The sequence below is a fragment of the Oryctolagus cuniculus genome, chromosome 1 (genome assembly GCF_051225735.1).
Source record: "Oryctolagus cuniculus isolate XC-2025 breed Fujian yellow rabbit chromosome 1, ASM5122573v1, whole genome shotgun sequence".
In the NCBI taxonomy this organism is placed as follows: domain Eukaryota; kingdom Metazoa; phylum Chordata; class Mammalia; order Lagomorpha; family Leporidae; genus Oryctolagus; species Oryctolagus cuniculus.
In genome coordinates, this window is record NC_142867.1 from 132,846,021 (window position 1) to 132,873,943 (window position 27,923).

A 27,923-nucleotide genomic window follows, 5' to 3' on the forward strand; every position below is an offset into this window, starting at 1 on the left:
GATTTTGGCTTTGACTGTCTGTGCCTCCCGGGTCTTTTCCAGAAATTCTTTGCCTGTGCCAATATCTTGAAGGGTTTCTCCAATGTTCTCTAATAACTTAATGGTGTCAGGACGTAGATTTAGGTCTTTAATCCACGTTGAGTGGATTTTTGTGTAAGGTGTAAGGTAGGGGTCTTGCTTCATGCTTCTGCACGTGGAAATCCAGTTTTCCCAGCACCATTTATTGAATAGACTGTCCTTGCTCCAGGGATTAGTTTTAGATCCTTGATCAAATATAAGTTGGCTGTAGATGTTTGGGTTGATTTCTGGTGTTTCAATTCTGTTCCATTGGTCTATCCATCTGTTTCTGTACCAGTACCATGCTGTTTTGATTACAACTGCCCTGTAGTATGTCCTGAAGTCTGGTATTGTGATGCCTCCGGCTTTGTTTTTGTTGTACAAGATTGCTTTAGCTATTCGAGGTCTCTTGTGCCTCCATATGAATTTCAGCATCATTTTTTCTAGATCTGCGAAGAATGTCTTTGGTATCTTGATTGGGATTGCATTGAATCTATAAATTGCTTTTGGGAGAATGGACATTTTGATGATGTTGATTCTTCCAATCCATGAGCATGGAATATTTTTCCATTTTTTGGTATCCTCTTCTATTTCTTTCTTTAAGGTTTTGTAGTTTTCATTGTAGAGATCTTTAACGTCCTTGGTTAAGTTTATTCCAAGGTATCTGATTGTTTTTGTAGCTATTGTGAATGGGATTGATCTTAGCAGCTCTTTCTCAGTCATGGCATTGCTTGTGTATACAAAGGCTGTTGATTTTTGTGCATTGATTTTATATCCTGCCACTTTGCCAAACTCCTTATGAGTTCCAATAGTCTCTTAGTAGAGTTCTTTGGATCCTCTAAGTACAGAATCATATCGTCTGCAAAGAGGGATAGTTTGACTTCTTCCTTCTTGATTTGTATTCCTTTGATTTCTTTTTCTTGTCTGATGGCTCTGGCTAAAACTTCCAGAACCATGTTAAATAGCAGTGGTGAGAGTGGGCATCCCTGCCTGGTGCCAGATTTCAGTGGAAATGCTTCCAACTTTTCCCCATTCAATAGGATGCTGGCTGTGGGTTTTTTATAAATTGCTTTGATTATATTGAGGAATGTTCCTTCTATACCCAATTTGCTTAGAGTTTTCATCATGAAAGGGTGTTGAATTTTATCAAATGCTTTCTCTGCATCAATTGAGATAATCATATGGTTTTTCTTCTGCAGTCTGTTAATGTGGTGAATCACATTGATTGATTTGCGAATGTTGAACCATCCCTGCATACCAGGGATGAATCCCACTTGGTCTGGGTGGATGATTTTCCTGATGTGTTGTTGTATTCTATTGGCCAGAATTTTATTGAGGATTTTTGCGTCTATGTTCATCAGGGATATTGGTCTGTAATTTTCTTTCAGTGCTGCATCTTTCTCTGGCTTAGGGATTAAGGTGATGCTGGCTTCATAGAAAGAATTTGGGAGGATTCCCTCTTTTTCGATTGTTCTGAATAGTTTGAGAAGAAATGGGATTAGTTCTTCTTTAAATGTCTGGTAGAATTCAGCAGTGAATCCATCTGGTCCTGGGCTTTTCTTTGTTGGGAGGGCCTTTATTACTGTTTCAATTTCTGTTTCAGTTATGGGTCTATTTAGGTTTTCGATGTCTTCATGGTTCAATTTAGGTAGATTGCATGTGTCCAGGAATCTATCCATTCCTGATAGGTTTTCCTGTTTGCTGGCATACAGGTCCTTGTAGTAATTTCTGATGATTCTTTTTATTTCTGTGGTGTCTGTTGTTACGTTTCCTTTTTCATCTCTGATTTTATTGATTTGGGTCTTTTCTCTTCTTTTTTTAGTTAGTTGGGCCAATGGGGTGTCAATTTTGTTTATTTTTTCAAAAAACCAGCTTCTCGCTTGGCTGATTTTTTGTAATGTTTTTTTGGATTCAATCCTGTTAATTTCTTCTCTGAATTTAATTATTTCTCTTCTTCTACTAGATTTGGGCTTGGTTTGCTGCAGTTTTTCTATGTCCTTGAGGTGCGCTGAAAGCTCATTTATTTGGTACCTTTCCAATTTCTTGGTATAGGCACCTATTGCTATAAATTTGCCTCTCAATACTGCTTTTGCTGTATCCCATAAGTTTTGATATGTTGTGTTGTTGTCTTCATTTACTTCCAGAAAGTTTTTGATTTCTCTTTTGATTTCTTGAATGACCCAGTGTTCATTCAGGAGCATGTTGTTCAGTCTCCATGTGTTTGCATACTTTCTGGGGTTTCCTGAGTTGCTAATTTCCAACTTCATCCCACTGTGGTCTGAGAAGCTGCATGGTATGATTCTAATTCTTTTAAATTTGCTGAGACTTGCTTTATGGCCTAGTATGTGGTCAATCCTAGAGAAGGTTCCATGCGCTGCTGAGAAGAATGTGAAGTCTGTAGATGTAGGGTTGAAAGTTCTGTAGATATCTGTTAGATCCATTTGGGCAATAGTGTCAATTAAATCTGCTGTTTCCTTGTTGATCTTCTGTCCGGATGATCTGTCTATTTCTGAGAGTGGAGTATTGAAGTCCCCCAGTACTATTGTATTGGAATCTAAATCTCCCTTTAAGTCCCTTAACATATCTTTTAAATAGACCGGTGCCTGTAATTAGGTGCATATACATTTATAATAGTTACATCTTCCTGTTGAATTGAACCCTTAATCATTATATAGTGTCCCTCTTTGTCTCTCTTAACAGTTTTTGTATTAAAGTTTATTTTGTCTGATATTAATATGGCTACACCTGCTTTTTTTTGGTTTCTGTTGGCATGGAATATCTTTTTCCAACCTTTCACTTTCAGTCTGCATGCCTCTTTGTTAGAGAGATGTGTTTCTTGTAGGCAACAAATAGTTGGGTTGTGTTCTGTGAGCCAGTCAGCTAAACGGTGTCTTTTAACTGAAGAATTCAGACCATTAATGTTCAATGTGACTATTGATACGTAGTGACTTTGCCCTGCCATTTTCCCGGAAATATTTTCTAGTATATGCTTTGAGCTTCCCATGCTCTTTTACTGGTAGGTGTTCTTCCTTTCCCTTCTTTCATATTGATGGCCGTGTTTCTGTGTTTCTGAGTGTAGCACATCTTTAAGTATCTTTTGCAGGGCCGGACGAGTGGCCACAAAGTCTTTCAATTTCTGTTTGCTATGAAAGGTCTTTATTTCACCTTCATTCACAAATGATAGCTTGGCAGGATATAATATTCTGGGCTGGCAATTTTTCTCTCTTAGCACTTGTGCTATGTCTCGCCATTCCCTCCTAGCTTGTAGGGTTTCTGATGAGAAGTCAGCTGTGAGTCTGATTGTAGATCCTCTGAGAGTAATCTGACGTTTCTCTCTTGCACATTTTAGGATCTTTTCTTTATGTTTCACTGTGGTAAGTTTAATTACCACGTGTCGTGGTGAGGATCTCTTTTGGTCATGTTTATTGGGGGTTCTATGAGCTTCCTGTACTAGGATATCTCTATCCTTCTCCAAACCTGGAAAGTTCTCTGCTAGTATTTCACTAAAAAGGCCTTCCAATCCTTTCTCTCTCTCCATGCCTTCAGGAACTCCTAGAACTCGAATGTTGGTTTTTTTAATAGTATCCTGTAGATTCCCAACAATATTTTTTAGGTTTCTAATTTCCTCTTCTTTTCTTTGGTTTGACTGTATGTTTTCCTGTGCTCTATCTTCTAAGTCCGATATTCTCTCTTCTGCTTCACCCATTCTGTTTTTAAGGCTTTCTAATGTGTTTGTCATTTGATCTATTGAGCTCTTCATTTCATTTTGATTTCTCTTCACTATAACACTTTCCTGTTCTACTAGTTTCTGAGTTTCATTTTGACTCTTCCTTAAAATTTCATAGTGAAAAGAAGAAAATAGCATAGTGAGAAGAATCACTATATTCCTAAAGTTGTACTGATGAGATTGGTACTCATTAAATAAAATGTTTCTTTGAGATATAAAAAGAAACAAGAGGAATGATTTGTATGTTTCCTGAGTAATCGCTTGACTCACAAGACAAAATGCATGATGCAAAAGAATTCATCTTCAACCACACACTAACGAAGTGGAACTCTAGTGGTTAAATTTTAGGGTTTCAAACTCATATTTGAAAGGCATGTGTTAAAAATAGATGAATTCTTATTTCAGCTCAATTCACAATAGCTAGAACCTGGAATCAACCCAAATGCCCATCAACAGTAGACTGGATAAAGAAATTATGGGGCATGTACTCCATAGAATACTATACGGCAGTAAAAAACAACTAAATCTTGTCATTTGCAACAAAATGGAGGAATCTGGAAAACATCATGCTCAGTGAATTAAGCAAGTCCCAAAGGGACAAATATCACATGTTCTCCCTGATTGGTGACAACTAACCAAGCACCAAAAGGGAAACATGGTGAAGTGAAATGGATACTATAAGAAACAGTGACTTGATCAGCCCTTGTCTTACTGTTGATGTACAATGTAATACTTTATCCATTTTAGTATTTTTTCATTCTACTTAGAACTATTGGTTGAACTCTTTAATTAACACACAATTATTCTTAGGTATTTAAATTCAACTGAAAAGTGATCTCTGTTAAATGTAAGAGTGGGAATAAGAGAGGGAGGAGATGTACAATCTGGGACATGCTCAATCGGACTTGCCCCAAATGGTGGAATTAGAAATGTGCCACAGGATTCCAATTCAATTCCATCAAGGTGGCAAGTACCAATGCCATCTCACTAGTCCAAGTGATCAACTTCAGTTTACAATTGATCATGCTGATAGGCCTATGAGTCAAAGGGATCACAGAAACAAGACTAGTGTCTGCTAATACTAACTGATAGAATTAAAAAGGCAGAGAACGATCCAACGTGGGAAGCAGGATACACAGCAGACTCATAGAATGGCAGATGTCCTAAACAGCACCCTGGCCTCACAATCAGCCCTTAAGGCATTCGGGCCTGGCTGAACAGCCCATGCGAGGATTTAAGGCATGGAAAGCCAAGACACTCTGGCAAAAAAAAAACCCTAAAGGAAAGATCTCTGTGAGTGAGAACCCAGTGGAAAGAACGGGGCCATCAAAGAAGGAGGTACATTTCTCTGAAGGGAGGAGAGAACTTCCACTTTGACTATGTATTGTTGACATAAGATCGAAGTCAGTGAACTCACAATGCTTCCATAGCCTTGGCAACTCATGACTAGAGCCTAGGGTGATTACTGATGCCTTAAACAAGAGTGTCAATTTGTTAAGTTAACAACAGGAGTCACTGTGTACCTACTCATCATGTAGATCTCTGTCCTTTATGTGTTGTTCAATGTGAATTAATGCTATAATTAGTACTCAAACGGTATTTTACACTTAATTGGTTTGTGTGGGTGCAAACTGTTGAAATGTTTTTTAACATAGACTAAATTGATCTGTACATAAAGATAATTGAAAATGAATCTTGATGTGAATGGAATGGGAGAGGCAGCAGGAGATGGGAGGGTTGTGGGTGGGAGGGAATTTATGGGGGGGGAAGCCATTGTAATCCATAAACTGTACTTTAGAAATTTATATTTAGTAAATAAAAGTTAAAAATGGATAAATTCAAATGTGGGAACAGGTTTTATGATGATTATTATTTGCTTTCCCTTTGTTTTCAATTCTGATAATCATACTGTATTTCTAAACACACATCTGCTTGTCACAGATACATGTATAAAATATGGAAAACATCATGCTATTCTACTTTAAGATACTTAAACATGAAGCTACTATTCCTATGGCAACTTATATCTAATCCATCAAGTTATTTGCTGTGACCTAATCAAATAATTAGTGTGTTATTCATGGGTAATATTCAAGAATTCAGAAAACTACTACAGTACATTTACTGACTAAAATAATGAGTCTTACTGTGGGTGCATTTAAATTCATTGCACAAAGCAAAAGTTCCAGTCTCTGGGAATTAATTCAAAACTCTTGAAATCCATTTCTCTATACATTCATCTGATGATCTATCAAATCTTTATTTATAGCCCTGAGAGTCAGATCTTAACTTTCTCTGTTCGCTAGTTTCTTCTATAACTCATGCAAGATATCAACACAAGAATTACATAGAGCCTCTACTGCCACTGTTGTTCTTGTCTAACAGGGAATGGCCATGGCTAATGTGAACTTCAGTGGGAGTAAGACAGTGTACTGGTTTTAGTCCCACAACATCTCCCTGGTTTCCTTTATTGCACAGATATGATTTTCCCTGTTCAAATTCCTGTGTTTTCTCTATACTGCCATTGTCCTAAGTGATATTCTACAAATGTGGGAACCTTAAACTTGAGCTTCCAAGCCTAGGTTCCCTCATCTCAGAGCTCAGAAACTAGTACATGATGAAAAATAGGTCTCAATTTCATATTGCTTGAGATAAAAATGAAATTTCAGGGATTAATGAGCTAGCTCAGCACCATGGACTTTGTGAGTTTCTATGTCCTTTCCTGGAATTTGCTCTCTTTGTTCATCACACACCTCTGCCAACAGGAGTTGTTCCTTCTGGGAATGGAGATATAGCTTCCAAGGGAAACTCCAATATGAGAAAAATTGTGACCATCATACTCACCAAAAATTGGCTAATCATAAGCCACTCCTTTGACTCTTCTGAGTTAATAAGGAAGCTATAGTGATTAATTTGTCCTGAATACAGAAGATTATATAGTCCAAGTGGCATAAATAAAGGGAGTGATGAACAAAGAGTGAGTCTAGCTAATTAAAATAACCTCAAGGGTTATTAACTGAATTTAGCCTTTTTTTAAAATATTTAATTATTTGAAAGGCAGAGAAATGAAAGACAAAAACAGAGACACAGACACATGAAGCATCTTTTTCTTGGCTCACTTCCCAAGATGCTAAAATACACAGGTTTTGGCGAGGACAGAGCCAGGAGCAAGTAATTTTATTTACATCTGCTATATGGGCACATTCCAAAGCATTTGGGTCATGTTCCATTGCCTTCCCAGGTTCATTAATAGAATATACACAAAGTAACACTACAATATAGGAGGCCAGCATTGCAAGCAGTGGCCAATCCCATTGCAAAATAATGTGTGCCACAAACACTAGTCATTTCAGATCCATCATTAAAAACATTTAGTCATATATCTCTGTTGCCTCATCATGTATTTTTCTATTAATTCAGTTCATAATTTTATTGTTTAAAAAGACAAACAATATACACCTTGAAGTTTTAGACATACCCATTTGATAAGAAGAGGAAATCAAAGGGATACAAATTAAAAAGTGGGAATTCAGATTATTCCTATTTGAAAATGACATGGTTCTCAATATAGGGAAGCCAAAAGAGTCCATTAGTAGATGATTAGAATTCATAAAAAAACTTTGTTAAAGTAGCAGAATACATTAATAACACACGAAAGTTAATAGCCTTTCTATACACAGACATTGCCATGGCCAAACATCTAAACAGAAAGATTTCCAATCAACAACCTAAGTATCCATCTCAAGAGTCCTAGAAAACAAGAAGAAACCAAATACAAGATGAAATTAATAGCATAGGTCATAAATGGAATGTTAACATTAAAGATAAGCAAAATAAAGATTTTATTTTTAATAGAAGAAACAATCCTTTCACTAGGTTATAAAAACTAGGTTCAAGTAAATAAAATCAAAGAAGGGGAAACTACAATGCATATCACAGGTATAATAGGCATCACTAATTTATATTAACAAGGATAAATAAAAAATGTAAAAAAAATGTTTATTTGTGGATACATATAACCTACCAAAACTGAGCCAAGTAGATATAACATATCTGAGAATCCAGGTCTCCCACGGGGTTGTGGCTTTGGGTGATGATCATTGTGAATGTTGTTCTTTAGCTGCAGCCAACATGCTCTCCTGCTCTCCATGCAGGATGTTGGTTGGTCATAGAGGAAGCCACCTGCTAGCAGGAGGTAGGAAGTACACAGTGACCTTACTTTCTGCTTGCTGTCACTGCCAATCTACAAATGCCCTTTAGAAGAAGCCTATTGGCAAGCCAGTGGTGGTTACAAGATAGCAGAATAGGGAGGGAGCTTATTTCTCTAGCCCAGGGGAAAATAGTTTTAAATAAGTGGTAGTCTTGGGGAAGAGTTATGAAAAAAAGGCAAAGGAAACTCTACTACATGGAGGGCATGGGCACCCATGGCTCAGGACTCCAATATCCAAGAGCCTATGCACCATTGCTGCAAAGTGAGGTGAGGGAAGATGGCAGGAGCCTGAGACTCTGGTGAAAAAGCAGAAGGAAGACCCTACAGGAAGTGAGGTTTGAAGCTATTTGAGGGAAAGTGCACCAGCCTAACTAGAGGAGAGAAAAAAAGAGGGTATGAACACATTTCTCTCTGATCACCTTACAAAGCCATACAAGCCAATAGAGCAGGTGCCAATTTGGACATACATAACAGCTGCGCCAGCTCATTTCTGTGCCTGGCAATCAGCTGAATGGAGATTCCTGACTCCAGTGGGGAGAAATAACAGAAGGTTAGGGGCTTGTGAATGTGTGAAGCTTCAGAACCAGGACTGTGGGAAAAAAATGAGTGTGTGTGGAAGAACTCATGGTGTGGATGAGACTTTGAGCAGTCTCAGTGGGATACCACAAGCTCCAGAAGTCCTGGACACCTGGTGATAGACATTGCTGGAAAATCTTAACTTATACTGAGAATTGCCCAGATCCTTTGTGCAGTCCTTGGGACAGAGCGGAGGAATATTATATCTACTTTGGCTAGTGCTCAGGCACTGGACTCCATCAAGGAGAAGAGCTCAGCTGAGCAGAAATAATTCCTTTCTGATTAAAAAAAGAGAGTGAAGATTTACCATGTCAAACCAGAGAGTATCAACTTAGGCATGCCCTTAACTCTAGAGAGCTGAACAGAGCTCTCTGGCTACATCCACTACAAGCCTCTAGACATTCACTGAAAGCAGACATTCCACTCATCTATAGAGTCATAGTACAATGATAAAAGCTGCCAAAGTGGGGGAAAAAAGAAGAAACCAACGAGTACCTCCACATATGCTGAACAACAAATGCAACAACCCAAGAGACAAGAATAAGGAAGACAACATCATGCTCCCAAAAGAACAGAACACTTCAATACAAGATTATGAAGATGATGAGATAGAAGAAACGCAAGAAATAGAATTCCAAAAATTGATGATAAGATTATACAGAAGTAATCAAAAGCAAAAGCATGGACTGTGGGGAGCAACTCGGACTAGACTAAGTTACTGGAATTAAGACTTATTCTATGCATCTGCTCTCCCACAATATGGCGCTGGGAGAGGAGAAAACAGCTTCTACACAGCTGCCTCCAGTTCAGCCAATAAACTGTAGAACTTGCTCCTGATTGGAGGAGAGCAGCGTACTCGGCGTGTGGGCAGCCGAGTTGGGATTGGCAGAGGAGGACTATAAAGGAGGAGAGAGACAGCATGCACCAGGAACATCTAAGGGGAACATCTATCTGAAGGAACACCTGTGCAGCCCCCGAGAGAGCCGGCCGGCGGTGTGCCGCTCCCCCGTGGAAGTGGGGAATGTGGCAGGGGGAACCGCCCTTCCACGGAGGTGGAAGGGTCGGTAGCCAACCCGGGAAGAACCAGCAGCAAACCCGGGGAGGGCCGAGCAGACAAAAGAACAGCACAGGGTCCTGTGTCGTTCCTCCGTGAAGAGGGGGAGCGACATGGACTACTAAAATCCATGGAGAACATGAAAGAAAATCTCTCATGAAATTAAAATCCTTTTTAAATTTTTTTTATTTAGTAAATATAAATTACCAAAGTACAGATTATGGATTACATAGGCTCCCCCCCGTAACTTCCCTCCCACTCGCACTCCTCCCATCTCCTGCTCCCTCTCCTATTCCATTCACATGAAAATTCATTTTCAATTCTCTTTATATACAGAAGATCGATTCAGTATATATTAAGTAAAGATTTCATCAGTTTACACCCACACAGAAACACAAAGTGTAAAAATACAGTTTCAGTACTAGTTATAGCATTACTTCACATTGGACAACACACTAAGAACAGAGCCCACATGAGAAGTAAGTACACAGTGATTCCTGTTGTTGACTTAACAATTTCACACTCTTGTTTATGGCATCAGTAATCTCCCTAGGCTCTAGTCGTGAGTTGCCAAGGCTATAGAAGCATTTGGGGTTCCCTGACTTCGATCTTATTCTGACAGGGTCATAGTCAAAGTGGAAGTTCTCTCCTCCCTTCAGAGAAAGGTACCTCCTGCTTTGATGGCCCCAATCTTTCCACTGGGATCTCACTCGAGCAGATCTTTCATTTAGGTTTTCTTTTTTTCCCAAAGTGTCTTGGCTTTCCATGCCTAAAATACTCTCATGGGCTCTTCAGCCAGGTCCGAATGCCTTAAGGGCTGATTTTGAGGCCAGAGTGCTATTTAGGACATCTGCCATTCTATGAGTCTGCTGTGTATCCTGCTTCCCACGTTGGATCATTCTCTCCCTTTTTGATTCTGTCAGCTAGTATTTGCAGACACTACTCTTGTTTTGTGATCCCTTTGACTCTTAGACCTATCAGTGTGATCAATTGTGAACTGAAGTTCATCACTTGGACTAGTGAGATAGCATTGGTACTTGCCACCTTGATGGAATTGAATTGGAATCCCGTGGCACGTTTCTAACTCCACCATTTGGGGCAAGTCCGATTGAGCATGTCCCAAATTGCACATCTCCTCCCTCTCTTATTCCCACTCTTATATTTAAGAGAGATCCCTTTTCAGTTAAAATTTAAACACCTAAGAATAGTTGTGTGTTAATTAAAGAGTTCATCCAGTAGTACTAGAACAAAAAAATACTAAAATGGATAAAGTATTACATTGTACATCAACAGTCAGGTCAAGAGCTGATCAAGTCACTGTTTCTCATAGTGTCCACTTCACTTCAACAGGTTTCCCCTTTGGTGCTCAGTTAGTTGTTGCCTATCAGGGAGAACATATGAAATTTGTCCCTTTGGGCCTGGCTTAATTCACTCAGCATAATATTTTCCAGATTCCTCCATTTTGTTGCAAATGACCGGATTTCATTGTTTTTGACTGCTGGATAGTATTCTATAGAGTACATGTCCCATAATTTCTTTATCCAGTCTACTGTTGATGGGCATTTGGGTTGGTTCCTGGTCTTAGCTATTGTGAATTGAGCTGCAATAAACATTAATGTGCAGACAGCTTTTTTGTTTGCCTATTTAATTTATAAGGAGGAATAAAAATGAAATGAAAAAACTCAATAGAACATGACATCGAGATATTGAAGAGAAAACAAAATGAAAATGAAGAATTCAACAGAACAAATAAAAAATGCATTTGAGAACCTTAAAATCCAAATCAGGCAGAAGAGAGAATATCAGACTTAGAAGACAGAGCACAGAAAAGTATACAGTCTAGCTAAAGTCTGCAAGAGAAAATTAGAAATCTAAGACATAGTGTTGAGAATCTATAGGATACAATATATAAAAAACAAGATTTTGGGTTCTTGTAGGTTCTGAAGTTATGGAGAAAGAGAAAGTGTTAGAATGCCTTTTTTAAGCAAAATACTAGCGAACTTCCAACAGACATGACCAGAAAAGATCATCAACACAACACATTGTAATCAAACTCACCACAGCAAAGCATAGGAAAAAGATTCTAAAATGTGCAAAAGATAAATGCCTGATTACTTTCAAGGATCTCCAATTAGATTCACATCAGACTTCTAATCAGAAACCCTGCAAGCTGGGAGAGAATGGTGAGATATAGCCCAAGACTTAGAGAAAATACAGTCATCCTATTATATTATACCCTGCAAAGGTCTCATTTGGGAATAAAGATGAAATAAAAGCCTTTCATAACAAACAGAATGAATTTGTCACCACTCATCCATCCCTGCAAAGGATGCTGAAGATATTTTACAAACAGAAACACAGAAACACAGTCATCAACAGAAAGGTGGTAAAGGAAGAAAACCTTGCAGTAAGGGATCACAGGAAGTTCAAACTATATATTAGAAATATCTTTGGGAACACGGCAGGGCAAAGTCACTTCTTATCAGTAGCTGCACTGAAAGTAAATGGCCTCAACTCTCTAGAGATCCCAGTGGAAAGAACAGGTCATCAGGTACCTTTCTCTGAAGGGAGGAGAGAACTTCCACTTTGACCATGGCCTTGTCTAAATATGATCAGAGTCGGAAAACTGAAAAGGCCTCCATAGCCTTGCCAACTCATGACAAGAGCCTAGGGTGATTACTAATGCCATGAACAACAATTGCAATTTGTTAAGTCAACAACAGAAGTCACTGTGCACTTACTCGTCATGTAGGATCTCTGTCCTAAATGTGCTGTACATTTTGACTTAATGCTATAACTAGTGCTCAAACAGTATTTTACACATTGTATTTCTGTGTGGGTGTAAACTGTTGAGATCTTTACTTAATATACACTAAATTGATCTGCATATAAAGATAATTGAAAATCATGATGTGAATGGAAGGGGAGAGGGAGTGGGAGAGAGGAGGGTTGCATGTGGGAGGAAAGTTATGGGGGGGAACCATTGTAATCCATAAGCTGTACTTCAGAAATTTATATTCATTAAATAAAAGTTTAAAATAAAAGACACAGCCTGGCTGAATGGATTAAAAAACAAAACCCATTTATTTTCTGCTTTCAAGAAACACATCTTTCCAACAAAGATGCATGCAGACTGAAAGTGAAAGGTTGGAAAAAGATATTCCATGCCAAAAGAAACCAAACAAAGAGCTGATGTAGCCACCTTAATATCAGAAAAAATTGACTTTAACACAAAAAAATGTTAAGAGAGACAAAGAAAGGCACTATATAATGATTAAGGTATCGATTCAACAGGAAGATGTAACTATTATAAATGTATATGCACCTAATTACAGGGCACCAGTTTATTTAAAAGATATGTTAAGGAACTTAAAGGGAGACTTAGACTCCAATACAATAATATTGGGGGGCTTCAATGCTCCACTTTTAGCAATGGACAGATCAACCAGACAGAAATCAACAAGGAAACAGTAGATTTACTTGACACTAGAGAACAAACAGATCTAAGAGATATGTACAGAAATATTCATCCTAATGTTACAGAATACACATTCTTCTCACTAGTGCATGGGACTTTCTCTAGGATAGACCACATATTAGGCCATAAAGCAAGTCTCAGCAAATTTAAAACAAATCAAAATCATACCATACATCTCAGACCACAATGGAATGAAGCTGGAAATCAGCAACTCAGGATTCTCTAGAGCATAAGTAAACACATGGAGAATGTCAGCATGCTCCTGAATGAACACTGGGTCATAGAAGAAATCAAAAGAGAAATCAAAAACTCTCAGGAAACAAATGAAGATAACAACACACCATATCAAAACGTATGGGATACAGCAAAAGCAGTGTTAAGAGGAAAGTTTATAGCAATAGGTGCCTACATCAAGAAATTGGAAAGGCACCAAATAAATGAACTATCAATGCATCTCAAAGATCTAGAAAAACTACAGCAAACCAGACCCAAATCTAGTAGGAGAAGAGAAATAATTATCAGAGAAGAAAATCAACAAAATTGAATCAAAAAAAATACAAAAGAGAAGCAAAATTTTGAAAGGATTTTTTGAAAAAAAAAAAACAAAATTGACTCACCATTGGCACAACTAACCAAATAAAGGAGAGAGAAGACACAAATCAATAAAATTAGACATGAAAAGGAAATGTAACAACAGACACCACAGAAATAACAAGAGTCATTATGAATTACTACAAGAGTTGTATGCCAGCAATCAGGGAAATCTGTCAGGAATGGATAGATTCCTGGGCATAGGCGACCTACAAAAATTGAAGCAAGAAACATAGAAAACCAAAAAAAGACCCATAAGAAAGTCAGAAACTGAATCAGTAATAAAGGCCCTCCCAACAGAGAAAAGACCAGGACAAGAGAGATTCGCTTCTGAATTCTATCAGACATTTACTGAAGAAATAACTCCGATTCTTCTCAAGCTATTCAAAACAATTGAAAGAGAGGGAATCCTCACACATTCTTTCTACAAAGCCAGTATCACTTAATTCCTAAAGCTGAAAAAGATGTAGCAGAGAAAGAGAATTACACACCAATTTCTCGAAAGACCATACAACAAATACACAACAAAATTCAAGCCAAAATAATCCAACAACAAATTAGAAGGATCATCCAACCTGACCAAGTGGGATTTATCCTTGTATGCAGGGATGGTTCAACATTCACAAATCAATCAATGTGATACACCACATTAACAAACTGCAGAAGAAAAATCATATATTATCTCAATAGATGCAGAGAAAGCATTTGATAAATTACAAAACCATTTCGTGATGAAAACTCTAACCAAATTGTGTATAGAAGGAACATTCCTCAACATAATTAAGGCAATTTATGAAAAAACCCGCAGCCAGCAACCTATTGAATGCGGAATAGTTGGAAGCGTTTCCACTGAGACCCAGTTCCAGACAGGGATGCCAAATCTCACCATTGCTATTCAATATAGCACTAGAAGTTCTAGCCAAGCCATTAGTCAAGAAAAAGAAATTACAAGGGGTACAAAAAGGGAAGGAAAATGTCAAACTATACATCTTTGCAGACAACGTGACTCTATTTAAGGTATCCAAAGAACTCCACTAAGAGACTATTGGAACTCATAGACGAATTTGGCAAAGTTGCAGGATATAAAATCAATACATAAAAATCAACAGCCTTTGTATACAGACACTGCCAGAACTGAAAAATAACTTCTAAGGTCAATCCCATTCACAACAGCTACCAGAAAAAAACCAAATAACTTGGAAAAAACTTAACCAAGGATGTCAAATATTTCTATAATGAGAATTACAAAATCTTAAAGAACTAGAAGAGGATACCAAAAAATGGGAAAATATTCCATGCTCACTGATTGGAAGAATTAATATCATCAAAATGTCCATTCCTCCAAAAGCAATTTATAGATTCAATGTGATACCAATGAAAATATCAAACATATTCTTATCAGATCTAGAAAAAACGATGCTGATATTCATATAGAAACATATATCGAGGCACAGGAGACCTCAAATAGATAAACGAGTCTTATACAACAAAAACAGAGCTGGAGGCATCAGAATACCAGATTTCAAGACATACTACAGGGCCATTATAATCAAAACAGCATGGTACTGTAGAGAAACAGATGGATAGGCAATAGAACAGAATAGGAACACCAGAAATCAATCCAAACATCTACAACCAATTTATATTTGATCAAGGAGCTAAAACCAATTTCTGGAGCAAGGAGAGTCTTTTAAACAAATATTGTTGGGAAAACAGGATTTCCACAAGCAGAAGTATGAAGCAAGATACCTATGTTACACCTTACACAAAAATCCACTCAGCATGGATTAAAGATCTAAATCTATGACCCAACACCATAAAATTATTACAGAACATTGGAGAAAGTCTGCAAGATATAGGCACAGGGAAGACTTCTTGGAAAAATCTCCAGTGGCATGGCATAGGCAGTCAAAGCCAAAATTAACAACAGGGATTACATCAAATTGAAAAGTTTCTTGTCTGCAAAAAAAAAAAGTCATCAAAGTGAAGAGGTAAATGAAAAAAAATGGGAGAAAATCTTTGCAAATTATGCAACTGATAAAGGATTAATAACCCAAATCTGGCAGGCACCACAGCTCACTTGGCTAATCTTCAGCCTGTGGAGCTGGCACCCTGGGATATAGTCCTGGTTCAGGTGCCAGGTACTGTCCCAGTTGCTCCTCTTCCAGTCCAGCTCCCTGCTGTGGCCTGGGAAGGCAGTGAAGGATGTCCCAAGTGGTTAGGCCCTGCACCCACATGGGGGACCAGAGGGAGCATCTGGCTGCTTGCTTCGGATCGGTGCAGCGTGCCAGTGTAGCAGCCATTTGGGGGGTGAACCGACGGAAAATGAAGACTTTTCTCTCTGTCTCTCTCTCTCTCTCACTGTATAACTCTGCCTGTAAAAAAAATAACCAGAATCTACAAAGAGATCAAGAAACTTCACAACAGCAAAACAAACAACCCACTTAAGAGATGGGCCAAGAGCCTAAATAGACATTTTTCAAGAGGAAATCCAAATGGCCATCAGACACATGAAAAAATGTTCAGGATCACTAGCCATCAGGGAAATGCAAAGCAAAACCACAATGAGGTTTCACCTCACTCCAGTTAGTATGGCTTTCATACAGAAATCAACTAACAACAGATGATGGTGAGGTGGTGGGGGCAAAGGCACAATAACCCACTGTTGGTGGGAATGCAGACTGGTAAAGCCACTATGGATACAGTTTGGAGATACCTCATAAATCTGAATGTATCCCTACCACATGACCCAGCAATTCCATTCTTTGGAATTTACCCAAGGAGTATTAAATTGGCAAATAAAAGAGCTGTCTACACCTCAATGTTTATTGCAGTGCAATTCAGAATGGCTAAGACATGGAATCAACCTAAATGCCCATCAACAGAAGACTGGATAAAGAAGTTAAGTGATATGTTATGTATTCTACAGAATACTACACAGTGGTAAAAGAAATGAAATCTGGTCATTTGCAACAAAATGGAGGAATCTGGAAAACATCATACTGAGTGAAATAAGCCAGTGAAACTGACACTATGAGAAGCAGTGACTTGATCAGCCCTTGTGATGACTGTCAAGGAACAGCTTACTATTTTATTCATTTTAGTATTTTCTTTTTCTACTTAATACCATTGGTTGAGCTTTTTACTTAACACAGAATTATTCTTAGGTGTTTAAATCAAATTGAAATAAAAAAATAAGAGTTGGAATAAGAGATGGAGGGGATATACAGTTTGGCACATGCTCCCAGGTATTTACCCCTAAGGGTAAAGCTTAAAACTTGCCATGGGACTCGAAATACTAAAAATTGGCATGTGCCAATGCCACCTTACTAATTAAAGTGATCAGTTTAAGTCCATGACTGATCACAAAGAGGATTAAGTGTCAAGGGAGCACACAAATAAGACCAGTGTCTGCTAATAATTGCAGAATTAAAGAGGAGATAACAACCCAGGATGGGAAGCAGGTCACAGAGCAGACTCTTAGAATGACAAATGCCGTAAACAGAACTCTGGCCTCAGAATCACACCTTAAGGCATTTGGATCTGGCTACAAAGCACATGAGAGTAGTTCAGACATGGAAACACAGGACAAAATGTGGCAAAAATGACCTTAAAGAAAGACCTCTGTGAGTGAGATTCCAGCAGAAAGAAGCAGACATTAAGGAATGAGGTACCTTTCTCTGAAGGGAGGAGAGAACTTCCAGTTTGATTATGACCTTGTATAAATAATGTTGGACTTTGTGAACTCAAGAGGCTTCCATAGCCTTGGCAGCTCATGAAAAGAGCCTCAGAGGATTACTGACATCATAAATGAAAGTCTGAACTGTTAAATCATCAACAGGAGTCACTGTGCACTTGCTCCCTATATTGGGACCTGTGTACTTAATGTTTTTTACTATGAGAATTAACACTATAACTAGTTCTCAAAGCATGCATTATACTTTGTCTTTCTGTGTGGGTGCAACCTGTTGAAATCTTTACTTAGTATAGAGTTGATCTTCTGTATATAAAGATATTTAAAATGAACCTTAATGAAGAATGGGATTGAGAGGGAGTAGGAGATGGGATGGTTTGTGGGTGGAAGGGTGGTTATAGAGCAAAGAATCACTATAATCCAAAGGTTGTACTTTTGAAATTTATATTTATTAAATAAAAGTTTTCTATAATTATAACATATCTGAATAGAGCAATACTGAGTAAGAACATTAAATCAGGAAAAATGTGTTCAAATGAAAGATCAGCAACAAATATCTTCATTAATAAAATCTACAAAATTAAAAAAATAACACCAATCTTTTGAAAAGTTAGAGAGGTAACTTTTCCAAACTCATCATATGAGGCCAGCTGGTAAAGCCATTATGGAAGTCTGTCTGGAGATTCCTCAGAAACCTGAATATAACCCTACCATGCAACCCAGCCATCCCATTCCTTGGAATTTACCCAAAGGAAATTAAGTTGGCAAATAAAAGAGCTGTCTATATCTTAATGTGTATTGCAGCTCAATTCACAATAGCTAAGACCTGGAATCAACCTAAATGCCCATCAACAAAAGACTGGATAAAGAAATTATGGGATATGCACTCTATAGAATACTATACAGCAGTAAAGAAATGAAATCTGTTCATTTGCAACAAAATGGAGGAATCTGGAATACATCATGCTGAGTGAAATAAGCCAGTCCCAAAGGGACAAATATCATATGTTCTTGAGCAGTGACAACTGACTGAGCACCTAAGAGGAAACCTGTTGAAGTGAAGTGTACACTATGAGAAAAAATGACTTGATCAGCCCTTGTCCTGACTGTTGAAGAACAACTTACTATTTTGTTCCTTTTAGTATTTTTTGTTCTACTTAATGCCATTGGTTGAACTCGTTAATTAACATGCAATTACTCTTAGGTGTTTAAATTTAACTGAAAAGTGATCTCTGTTAAATATAAGAGTGGAAATAAGAGAGGGGGGAGATGTACAGTTTGGCCCATGCTCATCAGACATACCCCTAGTGGTAGAGTTAGAAACATGCCAGGGGATTCCAATTCAATCCCATTAAGGTGGCATGTACCAATGCCAGCTCACTAGTCAAAGTGATCACTTTCAATTCATAATTGATCATAACGACAGGATTGAGAGTCAAAGGGATCACCTAAACAAGACTAGTATCTGATAATACTGACTGATAGAATTAAAAAGGAGAGAACAACCTAAGATGGGAAGTGACTCATAGAATGGCAGCTGTCCTAAACAGCACTCTGGCCTCAGAATCAGCCCTTAAGGCACTTGGATCTGGCTGAAGAGCCCATGAGAGTATTTTAGGCATGGAAAGCCAAGACACTCTGTGGGGAAAAAAAAAACTAAATGAAAGATCTCTGTGAGTGAGATCCCAGTGGAAAGAATGGGGCCATCAAAGAAGGAGGTACCTTTCTCTGAAGGGAGGAGAGAACTTCCACTTTCACTATGGCCTTGTCTAAATAAGATCAGAGGTGGTGAACTCAAGAGGCTTCCACAGCCTTGACAGCTCATGACAAGAGCCTCTGGTGATTACTGATGTCATCAATTAGATTGTCAATTGTTAAGTCAACAACAGGAGTCACTGTGCACTTACTCCCCATGTAGACTCTCTGTCCTTAATGTGTTGTACTATGTGAATTAATGGTAAAACTACTACTAAAACAGTACTCTATACTTTGTGTTTCTGTGTATGTGCAAACTGTTGAAATCTTTCCTTAGCATATACTAAATTGATCTCCTGTATATAAAAATAATTGAAAAAATGAATCTTGGTGTGAATGGTATGGGAGAGGGAGTGGGAGATGGGATGGTTGCAGGTGGGAGGGAGGTTATGGGGGGGGAAGCCAGTATAATCCAAAAGTTGTACTTTGGACATTTATATTTATGAAATAAAAGTTAAAAAATAAATAAATAAACCTAAGTTTAATTAAGGGAATTATAAAAAGTTTTCTATAATAATAATAACATCTCTGAATAGAGCAATACTGAGAACATTAAATGAGGAATAATGTGTTCAAATGAAAGATCAACAACAAATGTCATCATTGCTAAAATCTACAAAATTAAACAAACACCAATTTTTTGAAAAGTATTATACAAATTGTTAGGGAGGTAACTTTTCCAAACTCATATAAGGCCAGTTTTTCCTAAAGTGACCTGATAGATGCAAGATCTCTGTTTATCTCTGATTCTCTTTTTTCAAATAAAAACTTACACAGCAGAGTCCCTGCTGAATATAATGCAACACTGTCATCCTAATAGAATTTATATTAGAATATAGGTGGAAAATTTGATAGTAATTGAATCCAGTTTGGAATCCAAAAAAATAAAATAAAATAAAATAAAATAAAATGAAATAAAATAGTCAGATATCATAATCAAGTCAGATGTAATATAGGAACAGGGAAAATATGAATGTAATTCATAATTCCAATAATTCATATCAATCAAAAATAAACATCAATATAATAAACTAGATGCAGAAAACATTTTGTATAAAATTATACATTCACTTATGAGAAGTAAATTGAGCAGAACACTTACAGATTGTATATAATTCAATTACAAAACCCTTGCATTTGAGGAACCTGAGCCAGATTCTATTGAATGCTAACAAAATGAAAGCATTTACCCTATAATTGGAACCATAAAATGATGCACATTTTTTACTTTTATATTCAATACTGCAATGTAAGGTCTAGGCAAAACAAAAAGAAAAGGGAAGGAAATAAAAGACATAGATATAGAAAAGAAGAAATTGAAATTGAAATTATTTATTTTTCCAGATGATTTTATGGAAATGCAATGAGTTCAACAACAGGCCACCTGAACTGGTAAATGACTGGTAGATTTGTAGGATACAAAGTAAGCACAAAAAATCAGAATAAGTTTTATATACCTATACTATTGTGAACCCACTGAAAAAATAAATTAAAGAAGAAATTAAATTCACAATAAGAAATAAAATACCCTGGATAAATTTGACTTGTGATGTAAAATGCCTCTACAGCACCAATTCTAAAGCCATGATAAAGAATCTGAGATCAAAAAGACCGCTCATATTCACAGATTGAAATACTTTCTAATATTTCCATATTATCCAAGTTAATTTACAGATACAATATGCTTTCCATCAAAATCAATGGAATTCATCATGTATCTAGAAAAATAAACCTAAACCTCATATCTTCACATATATTAAACAAAGTTCCACATAGAAAAGTAACTCTTGAGAAACAGAACACGTCTGGGGTCACAACAAATGAGTTCAATACATACCATAGATGTATGGTAAACCCTGGCATAAAAACTGATGAATAGACCAGTGTAAGAGGATAGAGGCTCCCAAAAAGAAATACCGATACATACAGACAATGGATCTTTTACAAAGCAAACAAAAATACACTGGAAAAGGTATAGTCTATTCAGTAAATTGTCCAGAGGCAACGGGATATCCATATGGACATGGCTAAACCCAGATGACCACCCCTCTTTTCCTATACAAAGTCAACTGAAAGTGAGTCATGGATGTAAATGTAAGAACTGAAACTTACAAAATATAGAGAAAACTATAAGACATTGACATAAGGAATGGCTTCTTGATAAGATACCCTAAGAACAGGCAATAAAAAACTAATAGAGAAACCTTATATCAAACTAACAAGATAATTCGCAACAAAGAAGACAATCATCAGAGTGAAGATAAAACCCCCCTTAACTCCTATAAAACCAGCATCACTTTAATTCTAAAACCAGGTATATGTACAAAGCAAACTAAGACCAATATATTTGATAAATACAGATGCAAGCAATCCTCAAAATACTTGCTAATCAAACATAACAACACATTAGAAATATAATTCACCCAGACCAAGTGGGAATGCACTAGATAAAATATGTCCTTGATAAAAACCTTGAGCTGGGAATAGAAGGAATATTCATGAACACATTCAAGGTAGTTTATGACAAACACAGAGCCACCATCAAATTGTGTGGGTAAATTGGAAGCATTTCCACTAAGATCTACAAGGATGCTCACCCCCATAATTGCTATTCAATATAGTTCTCGAAGGCTTACTGAGAGCCACCAGCAAGCAAAATCCAAGCAAAGGGATACAAATTGGAAAGGTTGAAGTCAAATTATTACTGTTGATAGAAGATATGATTTTATATATAGGGAAGCCAAAAGACTCCACCAAGAGACTATTGGAACTCAAGAGAGGTTGGTAAATTTGCAAGATAAAATCAATACACAAAATTCAATAGCATTTGCATAAAAAGACAATGCTATGGCTGAGAAGGACATGCAAGATCAGTTCAATTCACAATAGCCAAACAAATTGGAATAAATTTAAATAAAGAGGTCAAATATCTCTACAATGATAATTACAAAACATTTTTAAAATAAATAGGAGAACATAAAAAGGGAAATATCTGTCATGTTCATGGATTAGAAGAATTAATAGAATCAAAATGTCCATACTACTGAAAGCAATTTACATGTTCAATATGATCCCAATCAAAATAGTAACGACATTCTTCTGAAAAAGAAAGATAGAAAAATTGATGCTAAAATTCATATGGAAGCCCAAGAGATCCTGAATAGCTAGAGCAAACTTAAAGAATAAAACAAAACCAGAGTCATCGCAATATCAGATTTCATGACAACTACAGGTCAGTTAGAATCAAAAAAGCCTAATACTGGCACAAAAATAGACATGTAGACCAATGGACTGGAGTAGAAATTCCAGAACTTAATACACTCGTGTACACCCAACCGATCTTTGACAAAGGAGCCAAAATCAATGCCTGAAAAAAAGGTACTCTTCAACAAATGTTACTGGAAAACTTGGATTCTGCATGTAGAAGTATGAAACAAGACCACCACCTTACAATTTATACAGAAATGAACTATAGATGGATCAATGATATAAAACAATAACCTGATAACATCAAATTACTAGATGAAAATATTGGGAAACTCAGCAAGACATTGGCATACACACGGAATTCTTGTTAAATACCCCAGAATGATAGGCAATCAAAGCAAAAATAAACAAATAGGATTGCATTAAGCTAAGATGCTTATGCACTGCAAAGGAATTGCTCAACATATTGTAGAGGCATCCAAGAGAACAGGAGAAAATATTTGCAAATCTTGCAATGGTTAAAGGTCTGATATCCAGAATCTACAAAGAGTTCAAGTAATCCAGAACAGCAAAAACAACAAAAATCCTGTCAAGCAATGGGCAAAGGACAAAACAGACATTTTTGAAGGATGACATTCAAATGGTCAACAGAAACATTTAAAAATGCTCAGGATCATTAGCCATCAGGAAATGCAAACCAAAAGGATGATGAGGGTGAAACCTCGCCCCAATTAGAGTGGCTATCTTTCAAAAATTATAAAACAATACATGTTAGCAAATATATGGGTGATAAAATACTATAATCCACTGCTGGTTAAATTGTAAAAGAGTACAACCATTATGGAACACAGTCTGGTAATTTTTCAGTAATCTGAAAATTGTTCCACCGTATACACAGCCATCCCACTCCTAAAAATTTACCCAAATGGAATGAAATCAGCATAAGGAAGACTTGTCTGCACCTTATGTTTATTGCAGATCAATAGCTAAGATCTGACATCAACCAAGAGATTCATCAACTGAATAATGGTTAAAGAAAATGTGGTATATATACACTATGCAAAACTACTCAGCTATATAAATTAATAAGATCTTGTCTTTTACAACAAAGTATATGCATATGGAAGCCATTATTCTCAGTCAAATAAACCAGCACAAAATAAACAAATAAACAAAGCACAAAGAAACAAAGCACAAAAATGCAATGTTGAGTTTTGGTTATTGCTTACAATCCTTGTCTGTACTCTTGATAAGCAGTGATTTTTCTACTTGTTCCATTCAACTCTTTATTTGGTGCAGAGTTCAGCTTGTGATTATAAAATAAATTGAAATTATGCAATTATAGATATAAAAAGAAAAAATAAGAGAGGAAGGAGGACAGAGGGTCGGCGCATGGGCAAGAGGGAGGTTAGGGTGGGAAATATTATGCTCTTAAGTCTGTGTATATGAAATACATGAAATTTGTTCACCTTATATGAATAAAATTATTTTAATACCCCAGTAGACTGGGATAACGTATTTGCCAATTCTGCATTTCATGAAGAACTGAAATTCAGAATACATATGAAACTGCTGAAATTATGCACAAATATATCTAAGAATTGGGAAAGGATCTGAACAGGCATTTCTGTAAAGAAGAAATACCCATGGTCAACAAAAATGGGAAAAATGCAATATAATTATTATATAGGAAAATGCAAATCAAAACACACTAGGTGTCACCTCACTAACAAATGCTAGCGGGGTATGAAGAAAAGAAAACTTTAATATGTTATTGGAGCCTGCACTGTTGTGTAGCAATTAAAGCCACCACCTGCAGTGCCAAAATCCCATATGGGGACTTGAGTCCCAGCTGCTCCACTTCTGATCCAGCTCTCTTCTGTGGCCTGGGAAATCAGTGGAAGGTGGCCCAAGTCTTTAGGCCTCTGCTCCCACATGGGAGACCCAGGAGGAAGCTTCTGGTTCCTGGCTTTGTTTTGGCCCAGCTCTAGCCATTGCAGCCATTTGGGGAGTGAACCAGTGGAGGGAAGATCTCTCTCTTTCTATCTGTAACTATGACTTTCAAATAAATAAATATTTTAAAATATAAGATATTGATGAGAATGCAAGTTAGCCTGAGCATTATGAAGACTTAGTATGGCCATCCCTCAAAAAATGAGAAGGGATAAACCTCTCCAACCATTGTGTATGTATCAGAAGGAAATTCAATCTGCATGCAAAAGAGATTTCCGCTTTCTGTTTTGACTACAGCAGTATTCATAGTAGTAAATATTTGGAACCAACCTAGGAATCTATCAGTGTGTTACAGGTTTTCCAGTCCTAATTCAGTGATTAAAAAGGATTGAAATATTATTTGCTTCAAAATGGGTGGAACTGGAGATCCTTAAGTGAAATAAGACTGGCATAGGAAGAAGTAAATTTCACATGTTCTCTGATATATGGGTTTCTAAAAAATGGTGGATATAAATATAAATGTTTTTAATTAGGATGGGAAGATTCATTACTGAAGATACTGGGTGGTACGATAACAGATATAGAAACAGAGTTAGAAAGAACGAACCACTGGCAGTGTTCCATAATACAGTGTTGTGACTTTAGTTCATGATAAGATACACTGTATAAGAAATTGGAGTGGAGGAGCTTGTAGGCCTTAAACACAAAATAAGCAAGGAAAATCCTCATTTTCTAGATTGATTAAATTATGTTGTGTGCGTACTCAAATGTTGCACTGTATCCTGTGATAACATAAAAGTAGTGTTAATCAAAGACTGAGCAAAATTTTAAAAATCAGAAATGTCTCTATATTCTCTCAATGAACTGTCTGCAATATGTGATTAACCAAACTGCATCATTTACAAAGCATAAGAAAGTAATAAGGCAATAATCTCCAGTCCTGCTAAGGATTATTTAAATAATCTTAAAATCTAAACATCAAGGTTGCCTTTCCCATTGAACTTTCTGCTCATCCCTTGCATGCCTTTCTGATATTCTATGAATGCCATTGTTGCAAAGCTAAACTTGAACCTAAATGGAAGAATAGTTGTAAGGTTTTAATATGTATTTATTTACTTGAAAGGAGGAGGGACAGTAGTGGATAGATCTTCCATCCACTAGTTCACTTGTCAATGTTTGCAAAACCTGGGACTGGTTCCAGTTTAATCTAGGAGCCAGGAACACTTTTTGTATCTCCAATGTAGGCAGAAGGTACATGGGTACTTAAGACATCATCAAACGCCCCTCAGATACATTGTAGCAAGAATCTGGAATGGAAGTGGGGAATGGCCAGGACCTGAATGAGGAAGATAAATATGAGAAGAGGGCATCCCAAGTCGTGGCTTAACTCACTGCTCATGACCCCATCCCTTTATACTGTTTCATTCATTCTTAATACTGTTGTCAAGTTACAGGCATGATGTTCAAACTTGGATCCATGTATTTCAGTTTAAAAAAAGGCTTAGGGTAACTGTTAAGTTTAATAAAACTGTATTCCACAATTGAGGACCTGGGTGCATTTCCTGATTCTGATCCTAACTCCAGCTTCCAATTAAAGCAGACCCTGGGAAGTCATGATGATGTCTCAAGACATGTGGTTTGTGCCACCCACATGGAAAACCTGAAGTGAGTTACCTGCTCTCAGGTTTAGATCTGATCCCTCCCTGGAAGATGTGAGCATTTGCAAAGTGAACTTGTGAATAGGAGCTCTTTCTCTCATTCATTGTCTCTTGTTTTCTATCAAGTAAATTAGAAAATAATTCATCAGACATAAAGAGCAACATAGTCTTGGAAGTCATCCAAGTAAAGAAAAGGCTGAAAGCAAATGGAGGTATAGCAAAATATTTGTATTCTTTATTCCAATGTAACCTAACAGATAATATTATCATTTTAATAAAAGCTTAACAATGAACAGTGTTGTTACAGTTTCTGATCATTAAAAATAATGACAGAAATTGTATAAACAATAGGAGTAAAGAGTTGAGAACATTCTTTTATAAGATATCTGAGCTTCCAAAGAAATAGTGTTCCAAACCAATTTTATGTGCTAAATACATTACATTTTTGTGAACTTAAGATACATATGTACAGATTTCAAAAGTAAAATAGAATGAAGATATAAAAATGATGAAATAGAAAATATGCAGAAACATGGTCCATTATAACACCATTACATTGAAGCCTGGAAAAGCAATATGCACTTCAGGTTAATCAGGATTTGTGTCAGAAAATTTAAAAGGGTTACACAGTGAGATGAGCAGATCATTTTCTATGAGGATAGTACAGTGTTTCATATCAGTGTTCATAGATAGAGCATCAGAATATTTAAGAAAAATGCTTACAAAACTGCAAGGATTGCCCAGTGTTTATCAGAACAAATAAATACAATGGTATAAATACCCAACCAGGGGTAATTAATAGTTATCCATATGTCATTGTGCAGATACATCAGCTAACACTAGATGGAGAAAATAAATAAATAAGTAAATAAGGTCACTTCAAGTGTTGAAAAACACAAAAATCAGTATATATGGAAGAAAAGATAGACAATCCATTTTAACTATCAATATTTCCTACAGAAGCACAGTCTATACACAATCTATAACATGACAGCATTTTGCCATGATGTAATAAAAAAGGCCAAGAATTAGCAGATGAGCAACAAAAATCAAGAAGGATATTGTCACAAATACCCAACAAAGCTAGCAAAACTCATGGTTTAGAGAAACAGAAAGTAAGCAAACAAAAACATCAAAGAACCAGGACTTTCCTCTTGGGGGCAGAAGTAGAAGAGATTGGGAAAACACCTGAACTGACCAAGGCCCCTATATTTACCTGAATGTTAGTTCTATGGATGTTAACATTCTTATTCAAATTTAGCAGAAAACAAAGATGTCAACAATTGTCTTCTTTTCAGGTTTTAATACTGTATATTAGGGATCTATGCAAGAGTATATATGTCTAACATGAAATCATGGCACATAATTTCTAAACTGGTGTACTAAGTGCATTTGAAAGGAAGCAACCTATTTATCCCACAGTATCAAGGGACACCAAACTCAGGTTCCCAGACTTTGGGGATCACTCTCAGGAGATGCAGACTAAGGGGATTCACTCTCAGGAACTAAGACAAACCTCGGCAGCCAGAACATTTAATTCTGAGAGTTCCACACTTTTTACTTTTCCCTCCCAACAGTTTGCATTGGTTCCCTCCTCCAAGGTCTTAATTCTCACCAGAAATCAAACACTTAAAATCAGTTTAAGTCTGTGACCTGTGCAGTCATTTTCATGATCACTAACACCAAATGTGTGTTGTTTGCTTAATATCAAACAACACATCTATAACACCTGTGACTCACCAACAGTTCAATTCTGCCATTATATAGAGTTAGTAGACATAATGGATTAAGATTTCCGCGTCAACACATCCCAGGCATATACCAATGAAAAGCATGTATTTGATTTTCTGGCTCCAGTCAAAATTATGAAGTTATCCAGAGATCCCCTCTAAAGCTATCTTATTTGCATGAGCTTAGCTATGGCCTGAAATTTGTGTATTAGACAGAATCATAGCCACTCATA

At 36.9% G+C, this 27,923-nt stretch overlaps 1 long non-coding RNA gene across 1 annotated transcript in view; it reads right to left on the reverse strand.

Moving 5' to 3' along the window:
* Positions 1–27,923, reverse strand: part of LOC149128636 (uncharacterized) — a 99,934-nt gene that overhangs the window by 70,728 nt on the left and 1,283 nt on the right. The gene's annotated exons all lie outside the window — the stretch shown is intronic.